At 35.4% G+C, this 21,851-nt stretch overlaps 1 long non-coding RNA gene across 2 annotated transcripts in view; it reads right to left on the bottom strand.

The window, feature by feature from the left end:
• LOC309666309 overlaps positions 1-21,851 on the bottom strand; it is a 267,121-nt gene that overhangs the window by 89,696 nt on the left and 155,574 nt on the right. The window contains exon 4 of one of the 2 annotated variants that reach the window (XR_014267036.1): positions 11,440-11,580. This is a non-coding gene — a long non-coding RNA (uncharacterized lncRNA). Of the gene's footprint in view, positions 1-1,539; positions 11,581-21,851 lie in introns of those variants that run through there. The other variant, XR_014267037.1, reaches the window with a different exon arrangement.

The raw sequence follows: 21,851 nt of genomic DNA, 5'->3' as shown, positions 1-21,851 counted from the left end.
CCACGTCCCAGAGAAATGGAAATAGAAACAAAAGTAAACAAATGGGACCTACTGAAACTTAAAAGCTTTTGCACAGCAAAGAAAACCATAAACAAGACGAAAAGACAACCCTCAGAATGGGAGAAAATATTTACAAATGAAGCAACTGACAAAAGATTAATCTCCAAAATATATAAGCAGCTCTTGCAGCTCAATATCAAAAAAACAAACAACCCAATCCAAAAATTGGCATTAGACCGAAATAGACATTTCTCCAAAGAAGGTATACAGAGTGCCAACAACACATTAAAGAATGCTCAACATCACTAATCATTAGAGAAATGCAAGTCAAAACTACAATGAGGTATCACCTCACATCGGTCATAATGGCCATCATCAAAAAATCTACAAACAATAAATGCTGGAGAGGGTGTGGAGAAAAGTGGACCCTCATGCACTGTTGGTGGGAATGTAAATTGTTAACAGCCACTATGGAGAACAGTATGGAAGTTCCTTAAAAAGCTAAAAATAGAACTACCATATGACCCAGCAATCCCACTATTGGGCATATACCCTGAGAAAACCATAATTCAAAAAGAGTCATGTACCACAATGTTCATTGCAGCACTATTTACAATAGCCAGGACATGGAAGCAACCTAAGTGTCCATCAACAGATGAATGGATAAAGATGTTGCACATATATACAATGGAATATTACTCAGCCATAAAAAGAAACGAAACTGAGTTATCTGTAGTGAGATGGATGGATCTAGAGTCTGTCACACAGAGTGAAGTAAGTCAGAAAGTGAAATACAAATATCGTATGCTAACACATACATATGGAATTTAAAAGAAAAAATTTTTTTAAAAAGGGGTTTTGAAGAACCTAGGGTTAGGACAGGAATAAAGACGCAGATGTAGAGAATGGACTTGGGGACATGGGGAGGGGGAAGGGTAACTGGGACGAAGTGAGAGAGTGGCATGGACATATGTACACTACCAAATGTAAAATAGATAGCTAGTGGGAAGCAGCTGCATAGCACAGGGAGATCAGCTCAGTGCTTTGTGACCACCTAGAGGGGTGGGATAGGGAGGGTGGGAGGGAGACGCAAGAAGGAGGGGATATCAGGATATATGTATACGTATTACTGATTCACTTTGTTATACAGCAGAAACTAACACACCATTGTAAAGCAATTATACTACAATAAAGATGTTAAAAAAAATTGTTTTACATAGTATCTAATAAAAGACTCATCTAATAGAAGAGGATATGGTTGCAGGTAAGCCACTGTCTTCCCTGCATTAAAATATAAATGTAAGTTAAATTAAACAGAATTTATATGTTTCATTAGAACAATAATTTCACATAAATTCTTAATAATGACAAATCTCTATTAATACAGCTCTTTTTATTCTTTTGAGACAGGTTGCATGAGTCTATAGCCATACCACCCTGAACACACCCAATCTCGTCCATTCATGTCTGATCACGGAAGCTAAGTAGGTTCAGGCCAGGTTAGTACTTGGATGGGAGATGGGTTGCATGAGAGGAAAAATCAGATTTGCAGATTATTATTTTATTTTTTTGAAAGTTAAAAAATAAATGGATCTTCATGATAAATAGTATGGCTACACAACTCTCTAGTCTAAGAACATAAACCTTCATTTGATGACCCTGAGCTTGTGATCTACAGAGTGGCTGGCAGTATAACAAATTTGTGATAACAAGGTCAGGTTCAGCATTGCTATCCATTCAAATAATGGGCACTTTATTCATAAAGATTGATAGAGTACTGAGTCATTTCCTAGAAAAGTTCATTCCACTTGGTCTGTTCTTCATTTATATGATGTGGTACCAAGACGCCATAATATAATAATAGGACATTTTTCCAAGGGAGTACAGGTTACTTTAAAAAAAAGTATCTCAAGGGATATCTCAAAGCTATCCACAGGTAAATATAATGTCATAATTCCCTTGACATTTCATGTACAAAATATTTCTTCACCAAATAGTTCCTCATAGCTACCATTTCTTCACATCTTTACCCTTTACTCTCAATTTTTTTTCCTGTCCTATCAACTTCTTTCCTCACCTGATGCTTCTATGTCATAAACACAGGACCACAAGGCCAAGTTACTGGCTCCCAGAGACTCACAAATATAAACCAAAGGACTTATTCCTAAATTGAGTAGAGGACTATGTATTTGAAAAATACTGAAAAACCAGGGAAAGAGGAGACTGGAAGTTTAGGAACATAAAGTGATTGACTTCCCTGAAAATTTAAGCTGCAAATAACTATAATATGATACTATCCTAGAAAAGTGAAAACTGCCTGATACTTATTGTATTGAATCTTATTTAATCCTCTTTACAGTTTTTAATTTAACTATTATGAAGCCACACTCTTTGACAATTACAGGAAAATATTTCCATTTTTCTACTTTTATTTTATGTAGTCATCCCAGCTATTGGTAAAAGAAACTACACCAGAATAATAAAACACAAATATTTATTTTCATGGTCTGTCACAGTGCTTTGACTATTAATTAATAAAATAACATTTGCGTAAATACAATGTTCTTTAGATGTCTTTTCTTTTTAAATCTTTTTTCAGTTTCTTATAGAATAGAGATACTAAAATATCTCCTACTCAGTAGTAAATAAATTTGTTCCATTAAATTTATTAGATTTTTCACAACAAGAAATAATCTGAGAGAGGCATTTTTAAAATCTTTTTATCTTGTTTTGGCCCTCCCATCTATACTGTATGGATCAGTCAACTCTGGCAGCTTGGACCAACTTTTTGTTTTTTGGAGAAGCTGTCAAATCACACCATGTAACTGACAAATCACTTATTACTATATTTTTTAAAACTCTTATGGTTAGTTATAGTAAAATATTATGAATATTTTATTATTTGCATACTTCCTATATTTAGATCCCCAGATAAATGATCATAAGCTTTATTGTCTTTAGTTTTTTAATAAGGCCATCCCAATACAGGATATAGTCACTTATGTCTGTATTATTGCAATATGCTCCTAAATCGTTCCTCCACCTCCATTCTAACATTGGTTCAATTGATACTACAGCCTTGAAACACTCTTCTAAGTTAATTACTAGAAACAAATGTAGCAGGATAAAAATCCAAGCTTCATCAACTCCACATTACTGGCAAACTACTTGCTCAGCTTGACAGGCAAGTCCCTACACCATCACATACGTCACTCTGACATCCACACTACCAATCACCACAGTGTGAAACCTGAAAGTATGATGCCTCGACTTACGCATCATCTCCAAAAAAGAGAGAATAAATGAGGTGAGTCCAATTTATTAAAAAAAAATTATATTACAGCGAAATATATTTAAGACACTCTCTTTGACCCAGAGTCATGAAAAAATAAGGTATATTTGGGAAACAGTAAGTAATCCATGGCCAAGAAAAAATATCAAGCTGTTAAGAAACTTCTTGTCAGTTTAAAGGACTTCTATTTTATCCAATATGCAATGGGAAATCACTGAAGAATTTTAAGCAGAACAGTAACTCAATTAGATTTGTAATTTATAAAACTATTCTTGACAGCTTGTGGATGATTGATTGAATGGGGAGAGAGACTAGGGAAGTTAGTCTGGAAGTCCAAATGAAAGATGACGGTGCCCAAAATAAGAAAATGGCACTGGAAAGGAATTCTTTGAGAAAAGGGTCTATTTCTTATTCCTTTCTCGTGTCCTCAACACCTAGCATAGTGTCTGTCACGTATCCAAACTCAACTTCAAGCTGACTCTCTGGGAAAGAAAAATGACTAGTATCAACATGTGACAAAAATATAAATTACTGTCAAATCTTCTAGTTTATTAAATCATTTAACATAACGCTATTATATGTCTCAAAGGGCATTGTTATAATCAATCTGTTAGCAGAGTCTTCACAGACCACCTCCTTACCACAAGACTCCTCATTCTGGTTTCTTTGTTTTTATAGCACAAATACCTAAAAGAGGAAAAGTTAACCTTTCACTTTCCTAATGTTCTCTATTCTCACTTCAACCCAAAATAACAAGCTAAAACATTCCCATCAAAATTTGTCCCTGTCTAGTAATTCCAAACATGCTTAACTTCCCTACCTAATATCACATATTTTGTTGTGAACAATTCTCTATTTAATTCACTTTGCTTGGGCTTCCCTGGTGGCGCAGTGGTTGAGAATCTGCCTGCCAATGCAGGGTACACGGGTTTGAGCCCTGGTCTGGGAAGATCCAGATGCCACGGAGCAACTAGGCCCGTGAGCCACAACTACTGAGCCTGCGCGTCTGGAGCCTGTGCTCCGCAACAAGAGAAGCCGCGATAATGAAGAGGCCCGCGCACCGCGGTGAAGAGTGGCCCCCGCTTGCCACAACTGGAGAAAGCCCTCGCACAGAAACGAAGACTCAACACAGCCAAAAATAAAAAATATATATAAATAAATAATTCACTTTGCTTTCTCAACCTTCTTGTCAGTTTCTTCAGAGTAAGGATTCGTCTTATTTATCAACATTCTTAGAAATGTAGAAGGCATAGCATATGTGCTTTAAAATAATGTTGGTTGATTAGTTCCTAAAATTTAAGCATATTTAATTCACTAACACTTTCTTATATTAAAATGCAATTAGAGTTGGGGAGTCATGCTTTCATATCATTGTGATATGCAGGTGTCCCAGACTGCTTTGCAAAGTTGAAATTTTGCAGGTTTTACTGAATATCTAAGATGTCATATTCTACTATTGCAATGTGCACAAAGAAAGGAACTGTGGCTGTGACTGAAGAATTTAGCAGGATGAGACAGTCAGCTCTGAAGAGGCTTTTCTCTGCAAAATCCTAGCAGTTATAAATGTTATCAAGATTAAAACCATAAGGTATGATATATAAAATCATATCAATCCAATTTCACTGATAGAATTAATTGGAATTGATTTTGTTCTCTTTACATCATACAGTTTATAATTTCATTTTTAATAAGATTCATCCCAATTTTTTACCTTTTAGATTCAAAGTTATTTGTTAAAAGTGTTTATGACTTTTATAACCACACACAAAAAAAGTGAATTCGCTAACGCATATTTGGACTCATGAGTGCTTGTGCATATCAGCTATGGCCTAGGCCTCAAAAACCTTGATTAAGGCAAACTTCAGTGTAAAGTACGATTTAAAAAGTGCAGGCTCACTAATCTGATACTACAGAAGTTCTGTTTGCCTGGCTTCTCGGTCATACCTCGTACCTCATCATGGGAAGAGAAGAGGTCATAACAAAGTACAAGGAATAAACATTTACTGAGCATCAGTTATAAGCTGGGCAACTAAACGCTGAAGATATGCAGCTGAGCTACCTCTGGGTGATGACAATCTGCAAGGATCAGTACTGGCCCCTTTCAAATTCAAAAGTCCAGTCCAGACCACTTATGTATTTGGGCTTACTTAGGTATATCTAGTTCCCCACTAGATATCTTTAATTATCCAACTAAATAATTTAATTGGCTCTTGGGCCTTAATGTGTCCAATTCTGAGTTAACCAATTTTGTCCCTCCAATTTGGCATACTGTTTGCCTCTCTGCACAAGTCAGAAACAATAACTATGTAGAAATAATTAATAGTTACAAGAACAAACTTCAAATGAAAAATAACATACAAAAAGTCTACAGGAATGTCTGAACACATTGGACTGTTAATAATAATCATGATAATAATACGAATGACAATCACCACCTCTTAACTGACTCAATACTAAACACTATACTAAGTCCTTACAATACTTATTTAATTTTCACAGTAACACAGAGGGATAGGTACTGTAATCTTCATTTGGGTCAGTGAAAAAAATTGAGAGTCCGAAAATTCATGAGGAAAAGCCAGAATTTGAATTCTGATTTTCTCATATTTACAATTACAAAACATCTATTCTCATATTGAATTTCAATGAAACATTTGAGTTTATTTGAACGAAAATATTGCCATAGGAAGTACACAACATCTCAACAACTTTTATTTCAATGTATCCTTTTGTAATTACCATAGTTGTATTTTCTAAAACTGAGCAAAAGGAAAGGTGGAATCTATGTTTCACCATACCATGCATCAATATAATGAATCCATTAGTACAAAATACCTAGCTATCATTACCTCAATAGGTGTACTCAATATATTGTAAAGTTGTCATAGAACATTCTTTATTTCATGCTTTAATGTCATGATATTTAGGAATGACCATTTTCTTGGAGCAAAGTTGCCATATAGTACCCCATTAAACTAAGTGTTACACTTAAGAGAATTTCAATTAAAAAGATTTTAGACACTGGGGCTCTTTCAAAATGCTTTCTGTTCTTTTGCAAAAGATTACTGTATTGGCAAAAAATTGAAAATCATTTGTGTTTAATAGAATATTCTCCCCTCAAACTAAAGTCTTTATTAACATCATTGAAAACTGAAACGCATTCTTCAAAATTAATACAAATTAACTGCTGAGCAATTTAGTCCATTATTTTTGATAGACATACAAATAAATTGTGAAAATGAAATACCTCTAAGTGGCGGAGATTCTAATACTGGTGTTGAAATGGAGACTCTATGGCACAAAGCAGCTACAAAAGAAGGAAGTCAAGCAAGTCCTTCAAACGACATAAAACTTGGGGGAAAACCACAGCAATAACCTCATTTTGGAAGAAGACAACTTGTTCTATATTTACTGTTGCTATATTTTATAATAATATAAAGAGAAATCTCACCCACCCACATGATGGATGGCAGCCCAATGTCTTCATGCACAAATCCTCTCACCCCGCTTTCAGAAACTCACATTCCCTGAAGGTCTTCTGTTCCTTAGCTTGCAGATACCCGACACACCGCAGAAGAAACACATTTCACCTCAGCATATACTCATTGAGCTAAGCCTCCCAAGGAGCCAATTCAACTCAAGCATGATGAAGCAATTCTTACAAAAGGATTATTGAAATTTCAGTCTCTCTATAATAACCAGGAAACAAGGAAACAAGACTGTGACCACAAATAATGGTTTATAGAAGATTAATATTGTGAGGAGATAGGAGTGTCCCAGCTTTAGGAATTTAAGATTTTTCAAGCAAGAGGAATTCTTGTTCTGTGAAAGCAAACAAACCAAGTGTGAAGGCTATGAATGTGAATGTGAATGTGAACGACAAAGATGGATAAAAAGTCTTTGTTCTCTCCACTCAATGACTTATCTGGAAGAGGACATTTATGCTGGTGAGTGGGGAGGTGGGGTGGGGGGAGGGTGATGTCATTCAGGAGTCAGCTGACCTGCTCTCTTCACCTTATACTAAGCACACACCACACTTTCAGCTGTATCATTTCACCCTTAGGTCTTAGCTCATACTATTCCTCTCTCTCTGCTGAAGTTTCCTTCATATGCTCAGCCTGTGCAGACCTCCTATGTCTCTTCCTTTCACAATTACTGTTAACCACAGGATTAAAGATTTATTCTAAACAGCCTTATTCTCTGGTAGTTTCTAGGACGTAATTTAAGCATTTAGATAGTTGAATGATCTGTGGACATCTGGAACATCCTGAAGTCTAAAGGAATGTCACATGAAGAGAGTGAAATAAATTTAAACACACACACACAAATTTCCATTTGGAATTTGAACTCAAATTCAAACAAGTTCTCCAGTTTTTGTGATCATCCTGTCCCAGGATATCTTAATCAAAATGACTCAAATTACTCTTCCCTTAGTTGTGGGAAACACATCACCCTCATTCATACCCAGATCAATATTACCAGGGAATATTAGTAATGCTATATATTTTTTTAAAAAACTGAATTGCTCATTTCCTGCTTATACTGAATTATTGATCTCTGTCATATCTCACCTCATACAGACATGTGAGTTTCTCTGTCCCATGGTGATTAAAATGGAAAACAAAGCAGTTTTTCTTTCATGTCACCAATATTTACATCTAGATCTAAACAGATAATTCTTTAAATACTGTAATTTAAAAATAAAACATACATTTAAACTAATTTTAAAACAATTACTTCTATGAAGTAAAATGTGAAAATCTTTTATCCCTTACCTCCTAATTCATTCTCCAGCAAACTATATATATATATATATACACACACACACACACACACACATATACATGTGTTATATGTGTGTGTGTGTGTATAATATTATATTGAATGGACCCAGACATTACAGCAACCAAAATTCTCTGCTTTTCCTCAACTCAATGAAAGCAGCTCTTTTGCCACTTTCCTGTTTGCCCATTTCTGTCCCCCTCTAAACTTGAAAGAGCCTAATTATAGGAATTAGATCACTAGGCAATTTAAACTAACTCCTGACATTTGCTCTCCTGAATGCATACCATGCCCTGCTTAACCTGTTGATTCTTTTCCTAGATAAAAAGAATAAAGAATTAAGTAGTTAAAGAATAACTAGCTCTCTAGCCCCAACAACCTCCTTAGCAATCCTGCAGGCAGATCTGCAGGCAAGATAACATCTGAAGAGAGAGTCAGCCAGTTTGCACACGATGGAGAATGATGCAGAACCCAACCTTCTGCCCCAGTGATTCACTGAGATTCTCAACACCTCCCCCTTTCTTACACTTTAAAAACTGTCATGGCTGAGCAGAATCTTTGGAGTTGGTCTCAGAACATGAGTCCACCTTCTCCCCAGATTGCCAGCTTTTCTGATTAAAGCATCTTTCCTTTTGACTGACACTTTCCTCTTGATTATCATCTTTTGAGTGGCAAGCAGCTGAACCTGAGTTCAGTAACATCAAGACTGATATAGACTAGAGAACCTGCAATGGGGAGATGGGTGTGTCTCTTTTCTTCTCTTCTCTTTTTTTTCCTTTTCTTTCCTCTCAGTTTGGGCTGCTATAACAAAAGTATCATAGACTAGGTAGCTTATAAACAATAGAAATTTTTCACAGTCCAAGAGGCTGGAAGTCCAAGATCAAAGTGCCAGCATGGTCAGTTGAGGAACCTCTTCTGGTTGCAGACTTCTTGTTGTATCCTCCCACAGTAGAAGGAGCAAGGGACCTTTCTGGGGCCTCTTTTATAAGGGCACTAATCCCATTTATGACCTTATTGCCTCCCAAAGGCCCAACCTCCAAATACCACCACACTGGGGATTAGGTTTTAACATATGAATTTGTGGTGGGAATACAAACATTCAGACTGATACCAAGCAGGACCCTGTGGGGCTCTCCCAGGTACAAATCCTTTCCGCATCCCCCTTTTCTTGTTTGTGGGAACTAGGCTTCATTCAGCCTCCCTGACCTTCCCTGAGTTCCAAAGGGCAGATTCAAACAGTTGCTAATCAGGGAAGGGAAGGAAGGCAGAAACAAAGGAGGAGCAGTCAGGAAACAATAGTGCAGCAATAAAGCAGTGTCCTGGTTCCTCCTCAAGGAATATCTTTGAGCTCTTCTGTAGGAACTAAGGCCCTCACCCAGGCAGAGGATGGTAACTTCAGGCTGAGTCTAAGATACTTCAAATGCCACCCTGTTACCTCACCACCAACCAATCAGAAAAAAGTCTGCACCCAGTAGATGATAACAAAGACTCTGACCCCCTCCCATATGATTCTCCCTTTAAAAACTTTCATGGTTGAGCAGAATTTTGGGAGTTGGATTTTGGACAAGAGTCTGCTTTCTCCCCAGGTTGCTGGCCTCCTGAATAAAGTAACCTTTCCTTTCCAACCAACACTTGTCTCTTGAGTACTGAGTAGCCAAACTTGAGTTTGGTAACAAGACCATAACACTTTCTTCTGTTTGTTTTGTTCTTGTTTTCCTTTGTTGTTGTTATTGCTGTTGTTGTTCAATCTTCTGCCCTGCTTCTGTTTCTGCCCCTCCCTTGCTCAGATCACAAGGGAGGAGGTATGGCAGGACACATACATGGCTTTCTTAACACCATGATTGTCACTTGAAGGCAGTATTTGCATTAGTTCCTATTGCTGCTGTAACAAATTGCCACACTTCTTTTTTTTTTTTTTTTTTGAGTAAACAACATAAATGCATTATCATGCAGCTCTGGAAGTCAGAAATTCAAAATATATCTTATAGGACTAAAATCAAGGTGTTAACAGGGCTGCATTCCTCCTGGAGGCTCTAGTGAATAATCCATTTCCTTGCCTTTTCCAGCTTCTAGAGACTGTCTGCATTTCTTGTCCTGTGGCCCCTTCCTCCATCTTCAAAGCACATCACTCCAACCTCTGCTTCCACTGTCACATCTCCTTCTCTCACTCTGACACTCCTGTCTCTCTATTATAAGGATCCTTGTTATTTCTCCAGGATAATCTCCCCATTCAAGATCCTTAAACATATCTGTAAATTCCCTTTTGTCATGTAAATTTCCAGAGTTTAGGACGTAAGCATCTTTTGGAGAAGGGAGCATTATCCTGCCAATCACAGTAGCCTCCCAGGGAAACTTTTATAGGTTCTTCACTCAATCGAAGGAATAAGTGTTTCCCCAAATCCAGGAGACACTGGTCACATTCTCTCAAGAACTCTCTGGGTCATCATACTCCCAAGGCAGCAGAATGTTCCAAAGAGTCCCCACACTTGTCTTAATTTATGTATAGGGGAAGGCTTTGCTCATTCCCTAGAGTGGGAAGGGAGAGTGCACAGCACTCCCGTTTTGGACAAAAAAAAATTTATTTATAGACATTGCCCTGTTAAATGCTTCTTGATTTTTTCAACTCTGTATAGCCTGTACTGGGTATAGGCCAAAGGCCACAAGCCTTGCTATGCTATGTATTTTTAACCCCTGTTTTCTAACATCCTGCTGTAGGATATTTGGAACCTTATCAGTCATTATCCTCAACATGGGGGTGTTAGCCAAAACCCCAAAAGAAGGCAAAATATAAATTAAATTTCTTATTGTATATACATAGAAAATTAATTCATCTTTAATTATCTGAGTAATAAATTAACAAGTTTTACTTTTAAGACCTGGGGCTAAAATCTCTCCCCTCTGCCAGGGACAACCTGATTATTATTATTATTATTATTACTATTTGAAAATACATCCTAACTCTTCATACGTGAAGAAATGTATCATTTTGTTCAATGTGGCTTTTACTTAATAAATAACATATCATATCACACGATGTGATCTACTTTGTTCTTTTAAACTGTATTGCATTATTCTATAATATAGCACACTTTATTTAACCAATTCACCAAAAGCCAATTCATTGAAAACCATTTCACCAAATGATCAATATGTCAAATAAAAAAACTGAAATATTTACTTCCTAAATTTTAACTATTTATAGAACACAACAATGTGAAGAGGTAAGCTTTATCAGCTTTTATAGATTTCTGCAAAATTTAAGTTGATACATTTAGAATCTAAAAATATTTCATTTTTTCAGAAGCTGTGAGTAATATTCTGAAAATGTGCCCTTCAGACTCCTCTTATCTCTGCCCCATACTCACCAGATCACTGGTATCATCATTCTGGGCTGTTTTGTTTACTGACTGTTTCCTGGTCCCTGGCAGCATCTTCTCTCACTGTGTTCTAACTCCTTCTGCTGCAGATGCAAGTTGATGAAGCACAATTGGACATTTCTTAAAATGCTGCCAAGAAAAAAAAAAAAATGTGTTAACTATCCAATTGTTTGAAAAGTCCCAAATCATACATATTGTTGTAAATTTTAAAATTAAAAAATTTTAACTTTGGCAAATTGATTATTCTGTGCATTGACTTTTGGCAATTTGACTGTATAGTAAAGAAGCTTTTCATAATTGCCTTGAATCTCTTCCTTCTTTCTTTCCTCTTTCCGTCTTCAGAGCCTTCAGAAAGGCTTGCTAGTTATCCCAAAACATTTTTAAAAGAGTCCATTTTTTACCACTAATTAGAAATGTCACCTTTATCATGTACTAAATTCTCATACATATTAGGATGCATTTCCCAATGTATCAATAGTATACTTAACACTAGTTTCTTCCTCCTACACTCTTCCATTGATATGTATATACTATTTTAGTCGCCTCATCTTTAACATGCTAGATTTTGCCCCCAGCCATTGCAGTTTCTGCGTGTGTGCTCTTCTTGGTGAGCTATCAGTCACTTCATATATTTCTAAATGTTGTTTTCATAGTTTAAGTCAAAAGAATTTTCATTTTGACTATTATCTCTATTAAAAAGGCATTTTAATCTATTTATTCAAGCCTTTTCTTTTGTTGTTCCTTGACAGAGTTTTAAAGTTTTATCCATATAGTTTCTGAAAGTTTCTTGTAAAGTGTATTCCTTGGTATTTAATTCTTGTGCCCCTATCTAATGTTTTTCTTTTCCATTATATTTTCTAACTGGTTACTTTTTTGCATACAGGCAAATTATTATTTTTGAAATATTGTTTTTAAACAAATCGCATTACTGAAAACCTGTATTGTTTCCAATATATTTTTACCTGCTCTTTGCCTAGAAGTCACACTTTGATGGTTGGGAGAAATAATAAAAATTTACAGTGCAACTTCTTCCAGTATACAATATAAAATTTAAATTTAGCTATTCTTGTTCTTAAGATCCCTGAGTCATAGCTGCCCTGGGAATTTCTCACTGAAGATTTCCTCTCTCAGATTCACAGGCTTTTGCCATCTTGCTGGGTCTATCCCCCTTTTCCTGCTCTCATCTCCTCTCATTTCCCTTCGCACCATTGCGTTCTTATCGCTGCCTCTGTATGTAGGTATGCTCCCCAAAATAATAAATTCTTAATTTCAGAACAATTAAGTTATCTTCCTGTCATTTTTATACCAACCTAATCATGCCCTAAAAACTATATTTCCACAACCAAATCTCTTCCCAAGCAGTTTTATTAATAAAAGATTATGTCTTTTCTCTGAGAAATTCTGCCATACGCTTTAAACTAGCAATGGAATAGCATGTGTGTGCATGTGTGTGTGTAGTAGACATGTATTTTTCAGAACTCTTTCAGATAACAAATTTGTATGCAAACTACCTGAAGGCCCAAGAGGAACTAATTGGCAAAATTAACTGTGACACTGGTCTCAGTCACACCAGGAACCAGGGCCATTAGTGATATCACAGCATTCTATCACTCCAAATTTTGGACCAAAAGTATCTATGTGTCAGCCCTTAACTTGTATCCTCTGAAAAAAGAAAAAGTTTCCCCTTAGTTCCTACAGAAAAATTATCAGGGAGGACTTGATGGGCTCAACCAGAGACCTGCACTCATTCCTGAACTTGTTGTTATGTCCAATGTGGAAATGGATACTCCAATTATCCAAGACTTGGGTAATATGTCCAATACTGGCTGACAGGGAGAGAGCAAGGTCATTACAACTCAAATCCAATGAAATGAATTTCCCACAGGAAATAGGGGCCTATTAACCAAAGCAGAAAAAGGGTGTTGGACTGGCCCAATCAACAAATGTGTACTATAATAGAAGTGTTAGAGATATAAAACAAGGTATACTATCGAGGGTCATTCCAGAGTATAAAAATTAATTGGAAGAATTAAAATAAATCACACTTTTACAGACACATAAATCCATTAAAGGTAAACAGTACAGATATGGGATGTTATCTATTCATTAAACAGATAGTTAATAGGCACTTTTTGAGAGCTAATTTGCACCAGAAACTGTTTTAGCTGTTGTGATTAGAGCACCAAGCAAGACATAAAAGAATTCTGCCTTCACAAAGTATACAGTGTTTTAGAGTATATTAATATTGTTTTGGCTGCAAATATTAGAAACTCAATTTGAACTAGCTCAAGAGAAAAAGAGAACTTTGTCAACAAAGTGGGATTCTCCATAGGCTCTAGGACAAGGATGCAGCAACTTTAGAATGGATTAGTATTATGAAACCAAAAATCCTTCTCTATTTTCTTCAATCCTGCTTTTCTTTGTGAGTATATATTACATTTGCAATCTTCTATTGCAAACTGACTTATGCTTCCAGGATCTCATAGCAGAAAATGGATACCATAAACAGTTCCCCAGGTTATATGTGATAGTCTAGGTATCTGAACTCTAAGTTCAAAAATTTCCAGAGAAGAGACCCTATAATCTGTTTGAATGAGATGCTTACCACTGGACCAATCCTCCACGGCCAGAGAAAGGGGCATAAATTGCAGTGACTGCTGCAAACATGCAGATGGGAATGCAAAGAAATTACCAGACAAGGGTGATAGGACTACTATTCAACAGGTGTCCACTACACAGGAAAGATAGACAACAATTTCTTGTGGTGTGTTTTATGATAAGGAAAATATAGGGTCTTCAGAAGTACACAGGGCAGCGCAAAAGAAAGGAGAAAAGCTCTTGCTTTTGTTTAGGGAAAGGTGAAGACCTCCCAGGTGAAGTATTGTTTTCACTAAGTTTTTCAAGAAATAAGTAGCATTTCCAGATGACCTAGATTGGGATCAGCCTGGAGTCTCATCATGAAATTTCTAATTTCACTGAAATGAAATTTTAAAATTTATTCTGATAGAACTCTAGAATAATTATTCTCTAGTACAATGCTCATCAAATTTTAATATGTGTATAATCATCTGGGGAAGACTTGCTAAAATTCAGACTCCATTGTCTAATGCCTGGGGATGACAGGATTCTGCATTTCTGCAAGCTACTAGGTGATGTTGAAAATGTTGATGCACAGAGTACACTCTGAGTTACAATGTCTAGTGTATTTTAAAGAAAGACTTACATTTTGGAGAGTAATATGCTACTTAATGCCTTAAATCATGAAGAATATTTCACCATGTAATGAGTGTTGTTGAATGAATCAGTGATAACAGAAGGGAATATAATCATTTTGTTAAAGTCAAAAGTCAAGTATATTAAGGCTTGGATATTGGATAATTGCAGTCAATGCAACAGCATATAAAACAAATTTTCTTTGACATCTGGGGGACCCACCACAGATAAAGCAATTTTTTCACACCATGTTATTTTTACAGCTAATTTATGGCCATTTGATTCTTTGCAATTATCTTCAGTGTCTTCTGGTGATCTTCTGATGAAAAAATATACTATCCTCTGGAGTTCACACAAACACCTGCTGCAATGTCCCTACAATTTCTTCACTGAATTATTGAGGATGTGAAACTAATTTGGTAAGAGAAACTTAAATATATATTTCATATATTATGAAATATTACCATAATATACCATATACCATGAAAACACTCAATGGTCAATGTTTGACAAATTGGGAAATAATGTCATAATATCTTCATATATACTATGAAGTCCCTTCTGTAAAATTAAGACTAGTAATTGAGTAATAACATTAAGCTGCTTTAAACTAATATATCAAAATTAATTTATAATTAATACATAATGTAGTAGGTCTGGTTCCCAGGAAACAGACTCCAAGCAGAAGATTTGTATGCAAATTTTTTATTGGAGAATGCTTCCAGAAAACTACACCCACAAGGAAGTGAGGGAAGGATAAGTGAACAGAAAGAGAAGTTGAACTGTGCTACAGTTACAAAAGAGGCCTCAGCAGAGCCCATGGTAATTCTGAAGCCAGCCCTCAGAAATGTCCTGTCTTGAATTGAAGCAAGGAAGTGGACTCTTATTTTCTTGCCCATTTGACCCCCCAGGAACAAAATTCAGCATTTTTCCTCTTCTGTCACCCAGTCATGAAGGGAATATTAGGCCATAGATGTAAGCTGGGGTAGATGTACCAGTGTAATAAGCTTTCTTATATCTAATTTTCTGCGTATTTTCTCAACTCAGTGCAGATATATTAAAACAGTCAAATTCTATAATGATGAATATTTCAATCTACAAATCACATAGCATGAATATCCAAAGATAACTTGATTAACAATTAGCTTCCATTTACAGAAAAAATGCATTCAGCGAAGAGGAATTCCCTTAATTCCTTTTAAAATGATAAAGAGAATTTATAAATATCTTAAAGTAAATGTAACCAACAGCAACTTTTTAAAACATAATCTTCAGTAGTGTGAATTTTCCTGAAGTCCCTTTCACTGAAGTTTGATTTGAGGACAAACTGAAGCTTTTGAATAGCACCATCTGGTCATCTATTAGACAGTGATACACAATAGAACAGTTTCAAAATGAAAAAGGAATGAAGCAATGTTTAAAAGTAAAGGCAAAGTGGTTTCAATTTCCCAGATTTCTGAATTGACAGAAGACTGATTTAGTAACTGTACAACTGGGATCATTACATTCTAGACCAGAACCATAATAAAACTAAAAATCATGTTTTCAATGGCAGAAGTGAAAGGTACACTGCATAGTAATTCCAAGAGCCTGAAAATAATACATCAGAGTCTAACAGTCTACCAGGAGTCATTTTACACTATTAAAACTGTGTTTCTAAAAATATATACATGCCCATAACTAAACCAATAAGCTAATGGTCAATTGTTAAATTAACTTATAAGTGTATGTGTATAGGTGGGGATTTAGCAGAGGTGATAGCAACAAGGGATTTTAATGACAGCCATCTAAAATCTCTCTATGCTCATATGCATGAATTAACAGTGAAAGCTAAAGGGGCAATGTAACTTGGCTGAAAGAAAAAGAAACACCGTCTAAGACACCACCAGGTCTACTCACTGAAGCATAAATGGATCAGTAATTGCTCCTCCCTAAAGAATGGAAATTCCTGTAATAAATTAACTAAACTCTTCTCAAGGATTATCTTTTTTTAAATGTTCCTATGGAAAGCATCAAACATATATAAATGTAGGAATAATAGTATAGTGAACTCCATTTACCCATTATCCAGTATCAACATTTATGAACTCCTGAACCATCCGTTTTTACTTCCTTAGGCTCCCTCTTCTCATGATCTGATTTAAAGTGATATCATATTACTCCAAATTAATATCTGAAAGACAATCAATAAGCATTCTACTTTTCATATAATTTCCTTATTCTGTCTCAATGTTTAATAATTGCACAACATACACTGTTAGAATGTATAGCCACTATATACAATACTTATTTTCTTATAATCCATCATTTAATCAGAGATCTACAGGTAAATATATTCAGTATCAGCACAGGTCCTTATGTTGATGGCTTTTCAATCATTTAGATTGTCTGAATTCATTATCTAATAGATGCCTCAGGAACAATATTTGCTAAATTACTGCACGTCCATAGAAGATTGTCTGTGGGCTTTATATTTGAAGTTTATTTGGTTGAATTTACAATCTTTGACTAACATTTTCTTTTCTTAAATTTCTTACTATATTCTATTTTTGTCTAACAAATAAAAGGTGTTGCTTTCAAAGGGGTTGATGATAGTCTGATTTTTAACTTTGTAATTAGTCTTCTTGTCTAGATGGCCAAAAGATTTTCTTTCTTTCTTTTTTCTTTTCCCCCCAAGTCCAGTACATTTAAGAGGATATATCTCAATGTTGGAAACTCCAGCTTGATTTTCCCAGATATGTAGATATGCACACCACTTCATATGTAGCTTAAATTCTCTTTTAATATCAAAGATATTCTTATAGTTTTTAATACTTACTCTGTTCCATTACTTTAGTTTTCTTCCACAGGGAATTCTACTAATCATATGTTGTACCTTCTTTGCATAAATCCTACATATTTAACTTTCTGTCATATCTTCTTTATCTCATTCTTTCTTTTTGAATTTTAAAATGTTTATTCTTTCTTCAATTTTCTCAAGATTTTATTTAGATTGTTTCTATATTCTTGTGTCTCATAGTTATTTTCTAATTTTTGAAATGCTTTTTCTGTTAATTTTAATTCTTGACTTTCACCTTTCTTTCAAAATTTTTTCTAATAATCTAACTTATGACTTTAAAATTTCTGATTTGTACTTTTTCATAGCCTTTACTCTTTTCTTAATATCTTTAGTTCATTTTTGAAATATTAGTCTATACTTTTTCTGCAAGATGTTATTCTACTTCTTTTTTTTCTCGTAAAATAATCTATATATTTGCATGAAATTTGACCAAGATACTTTCCCATTCCTCTTTTTTTTTTATAGTAAAGTGAAATTTTCTGTATTTTTAGGAGGGAGAGGCAGACTAGAATAATTTTCTAGTTTTAAGGCTCTATGAGTCCATTATCTTTACTGAAGCAATAAAAATATGACTTGGTACTTGCTGAGTTCTGTCTCTTAACCTTCTTTCTCTCACCTTTACTTTATATAGTCTCTTTCTTTGCTTCTGTTATCCCTGTTCTCCCGAATGTGTTTCCTACTCCCAACACTTTTTCATCATATGGGACTTTCTACTAGAACAGAGCTTTAGTGTGTTCATTTCAAGAGTTCAATGCCTTAAACTATTTCCAGAAGTTTTAGACTTTCTGATAATCCTCTTGAGGCCACCTGAAAACTGGAATCTGCAAATCCCTTACCAGTTTTCCTGCTATTCTCAGAATAATCTGTTCTCACGTCACCAAATTCCTGATGACAATTTTGGGGTTCTTCTGTTCCCAGGACCTCAACTTCTACATTGGTACCACATGGATCTTGTAGATGTTGGTGTTTTATTCCCACTTGCTTAGATTTTGAGGTCATTTAGTTTTGTTGCACATATTTTTCCTAGGATTTTAGATTTATAATCCTCGTTGCTTTATGTGTTTTATGTGGAAATGTAGAGAGATTAAAACACTTCACCATTATCTCCCTCAAATCCAGCAGAAACAACAGAATCAATGTTATTAAAAACTAAAAATAATAATTTCCCAAGATGTATAGAGCAAAAATTGGCAAAGGAAGGGATTAGATGGAAATTAGTAGCAATAGGACATTTATATCTTTTCAAATGACAGCTTTGGTCCTGTGAAATAATTACATGAGTGCATTATTTTGCATATGCACACACAAACACACACAATGTTGCTTGATAAATGAGCAATAGTAGCAAAACAGTAAGTTTTAAATACCAAAATAAATAGGTAAGTAAATGAATAAGTAAATGAAATAAGTAGGCCAGTAACTGGCTACAGTATTTAAAGAGAAAAATAAATGGCTATTGGAAATGAAAGACTAAAAAATTATACAGTTTGTAGTGATATAGTTTTATACATAGTTAGATAGTTATAAAAGATTATATAGATTATACAAAACCTGATCTATTCCAGAAATGATACATTTAAGAGTTAGGATCCTATGAGATCTAATTTACAATTCCCTTTATGCTTAACTGATATTCTTAAATTCACCCAGTAAGTTATGAAATATTAAGTACATCCTTATTCCCTCCTTTAGCATTATTGTACTTACAATCAAACACAAAATTAAAATTTTTCATTAATGATTCAGGATAGCCAAAAGTGTCTCAAAAGTGTTATCAAACCATACTCCAAAGAAATATTAACAAAATGTTATGATTAATTTTATAATTTCATATAATAACAATGCAATATATTTCTGTTTCTTTTTAAATTAATACCTCACTGTTACTTTTTCCTTGTCTGTTACTTTCAATTGCCAAATATTGGTGACCCAAATGTAAGTCAAAATGAGTTGATGCATTGATTGGCAAATAGTAGAAGCAGGACTGGAGAAAAATGGACTACATGAATGGAGGAAGAATTGTAAAATGGCACAACTTTTTCTGGCCCTCAAATCCCTCAAATTGGGACTTCCGTGGTGGTCCAGTGGTAAAGAATCTGCCTTCCAATGCAGGGGATGTGGGTTTGATCCCTGGTCAGGAAACTAAGATTCCACATGCCACGGATCAACTAAGCCCATATGCCACAACTATTGAGCTTGCGCACCTCAATGGGGGAGCCCGCGTGTTGCAAACTGCAGAGCCCATATGCTCTGGAGCCCGCGCGCCACAACTACAGAGCCCACGCGCCCTGGAGCTCACATGCCACAAGTGGAGAGAGAGAGGGCCCACACACCACAACTAGAGAGAGAAGCCCGAGCACTGCAACGAAGTATCCCGCGTGCCTCAACGAAGATCCCGCATGCCGCAACTAAGACCCGATGCAGCCAAAAAAAATAAAGAAAATAAATAAATATTTTTTAAAACCCTCAAATATTCACAACTACTTTGCAAAAACAGTTGCATAAAGTTTATTTTCCTAACAAATTCATATTCTGAAAGCCAAAAGCACTTTCTCAAAGTTAATATGCACGTTAAGGGCAATCCCCCCACTTGGGATAATGGAAAAGAGAACCTCAGTGTCAGAAATGACCTTAGAAATCAAGTTGTTTTTCAAATATTACAAGTAGTGCAAGTCTTTTTTTTTTTTTTTTTTACAAATGAAAATGTTCTGGGATTCTCAATAGATCAGATGAGAGCGGATCTGTGTTGTATGAATTCGACAGGAATGGTTGGAAATCGAAAAATCTCACTTCACTCAGCCCTTATGGCAGGTGTCTGGATAATTCTGAATTGCATATCATGGCTTCTCCATAGTTTGGAAACCACACATTTAATTCAACTACTTCATGGTTCAGATAAGGAAGTTGAAGTTAAATGATTTCTCTAAGTTAGAAGCAGTTAATTAGTAACAGAGCTAATGTTATAATAAGTAACTTGAGTCCAATTACAGTGCTATTTGAGTTATACATGACAGCCTGGGGTTTCCTAGAAAATCTATTAAACAATTTTACTTCTATTTTTCCATTTTGCTTATATAACTATGCTTCGTTTTGATCGATGGTTCAGTGTTAATTAAGGTATTATAAATTAAATTATCATTTAAATGAAAATGTGGAGCTCACAGTTTCCAAAAGACCTTAAATAAATCTTTGTGAATTAAGGAATCTTAGTGAATACTTCAAAGGCTTCCACTTACTTCTCTACTTAATGAACTCTAATTTATTTTACATAAGCAAAGACCAATTATGTAAACTTATAAAAGCACTTGTAGAAAAACACAGGTGATGCATGGGTGTGAAGAGTTTAGCTAAGCTACTCCATGATATTGCTGCCATGGTATTGCTGCCTCATCATCCATTTTATTTGGCTAAAAGGCCTGCAGTGACATTAAACTGACACTAGCCACTCATGCAAGTGCATACCCTAGATGACAGTCTGTAGAGTCACAAGCAAGTGTAAGTTCCTTAAACACTACCCCAACAGTCCTTGTGATCAATAGTCTCCGTTGCCTCTCACGGCCCTTCCCTTATGCACCCTTTAGTTAAGACCACTAACGGGTTTACCAAAACCTTAGATAAGACCACTATGGGGTTTACCAACACCCCCTTTGTTATCTTGAATTGACCAATCCAACCTTAGCCAGAAACCCTGAAACACTCTACCCACGGACCCTAACAAAAGCTTGTGCCCAGGTCCTGTCTCTCTCTCTCACTCTCTCTGTCCTTGTCTCTCTCTTTCTCTGTCTACTCTGCCATGATCTCTCCATGTGACCTTTCAAGGTGTGCTTGGTACTTCCTCAAAGACCTGTGAGTGATAAACTATTTCAGTTTCTCTTGTGGTCTGCTGTTGAATCGAGGATCACCATCCGGCATCTTATGCGCCACTTAACAAGTGTTAATTTGATACATTCATAACAATGAGAGAAAATGGGGAAAATTTAAGTAAAAAAGAAATCATGTGGAACAGACATAATCAGTAACAACCAAAAGCTACTAGGAAAATAACAGTTTAGAATTATGAGGGTTATCTCTTTGTAGTTTCTCTTTTCTCTTCCACCTGTACTGTTTATTATTTCCTGGGACTGAATGTCATGTGCTCTTATGACAATAAAGTAATCTCTATAAACCATACTTGATGCAAAACCAATAAAAATGTATTAACATTTAATAAATTTCATGAAAATATAAGTTTCTCTGGAAACAAAATACACATACAGCACTAATATACCAATATTCTTTTTCTATTTAGGCAAATTTTCATTTTCACACAAAATCAGTAAGTTGTCCCTCAATATAAGCAGCACAAAAG

The sequence above is a fragment of the Balaenoptera physalus genome (assembly GCF_965194825.1).
Source record: "Balaenoptera physalus genome assembly, chromosome: 8".
Taxonomy (NCBI): domain Eukaryota; kingdom Metazoa; phylum Chordata; class Mammalia; order Artiodactyla; family Balaenopteridae; genus Balaenoptera; species Balaenoptera physalus.
This window is presented reverse-complemented; position numbering and strand designations above follow the sequence as displayed.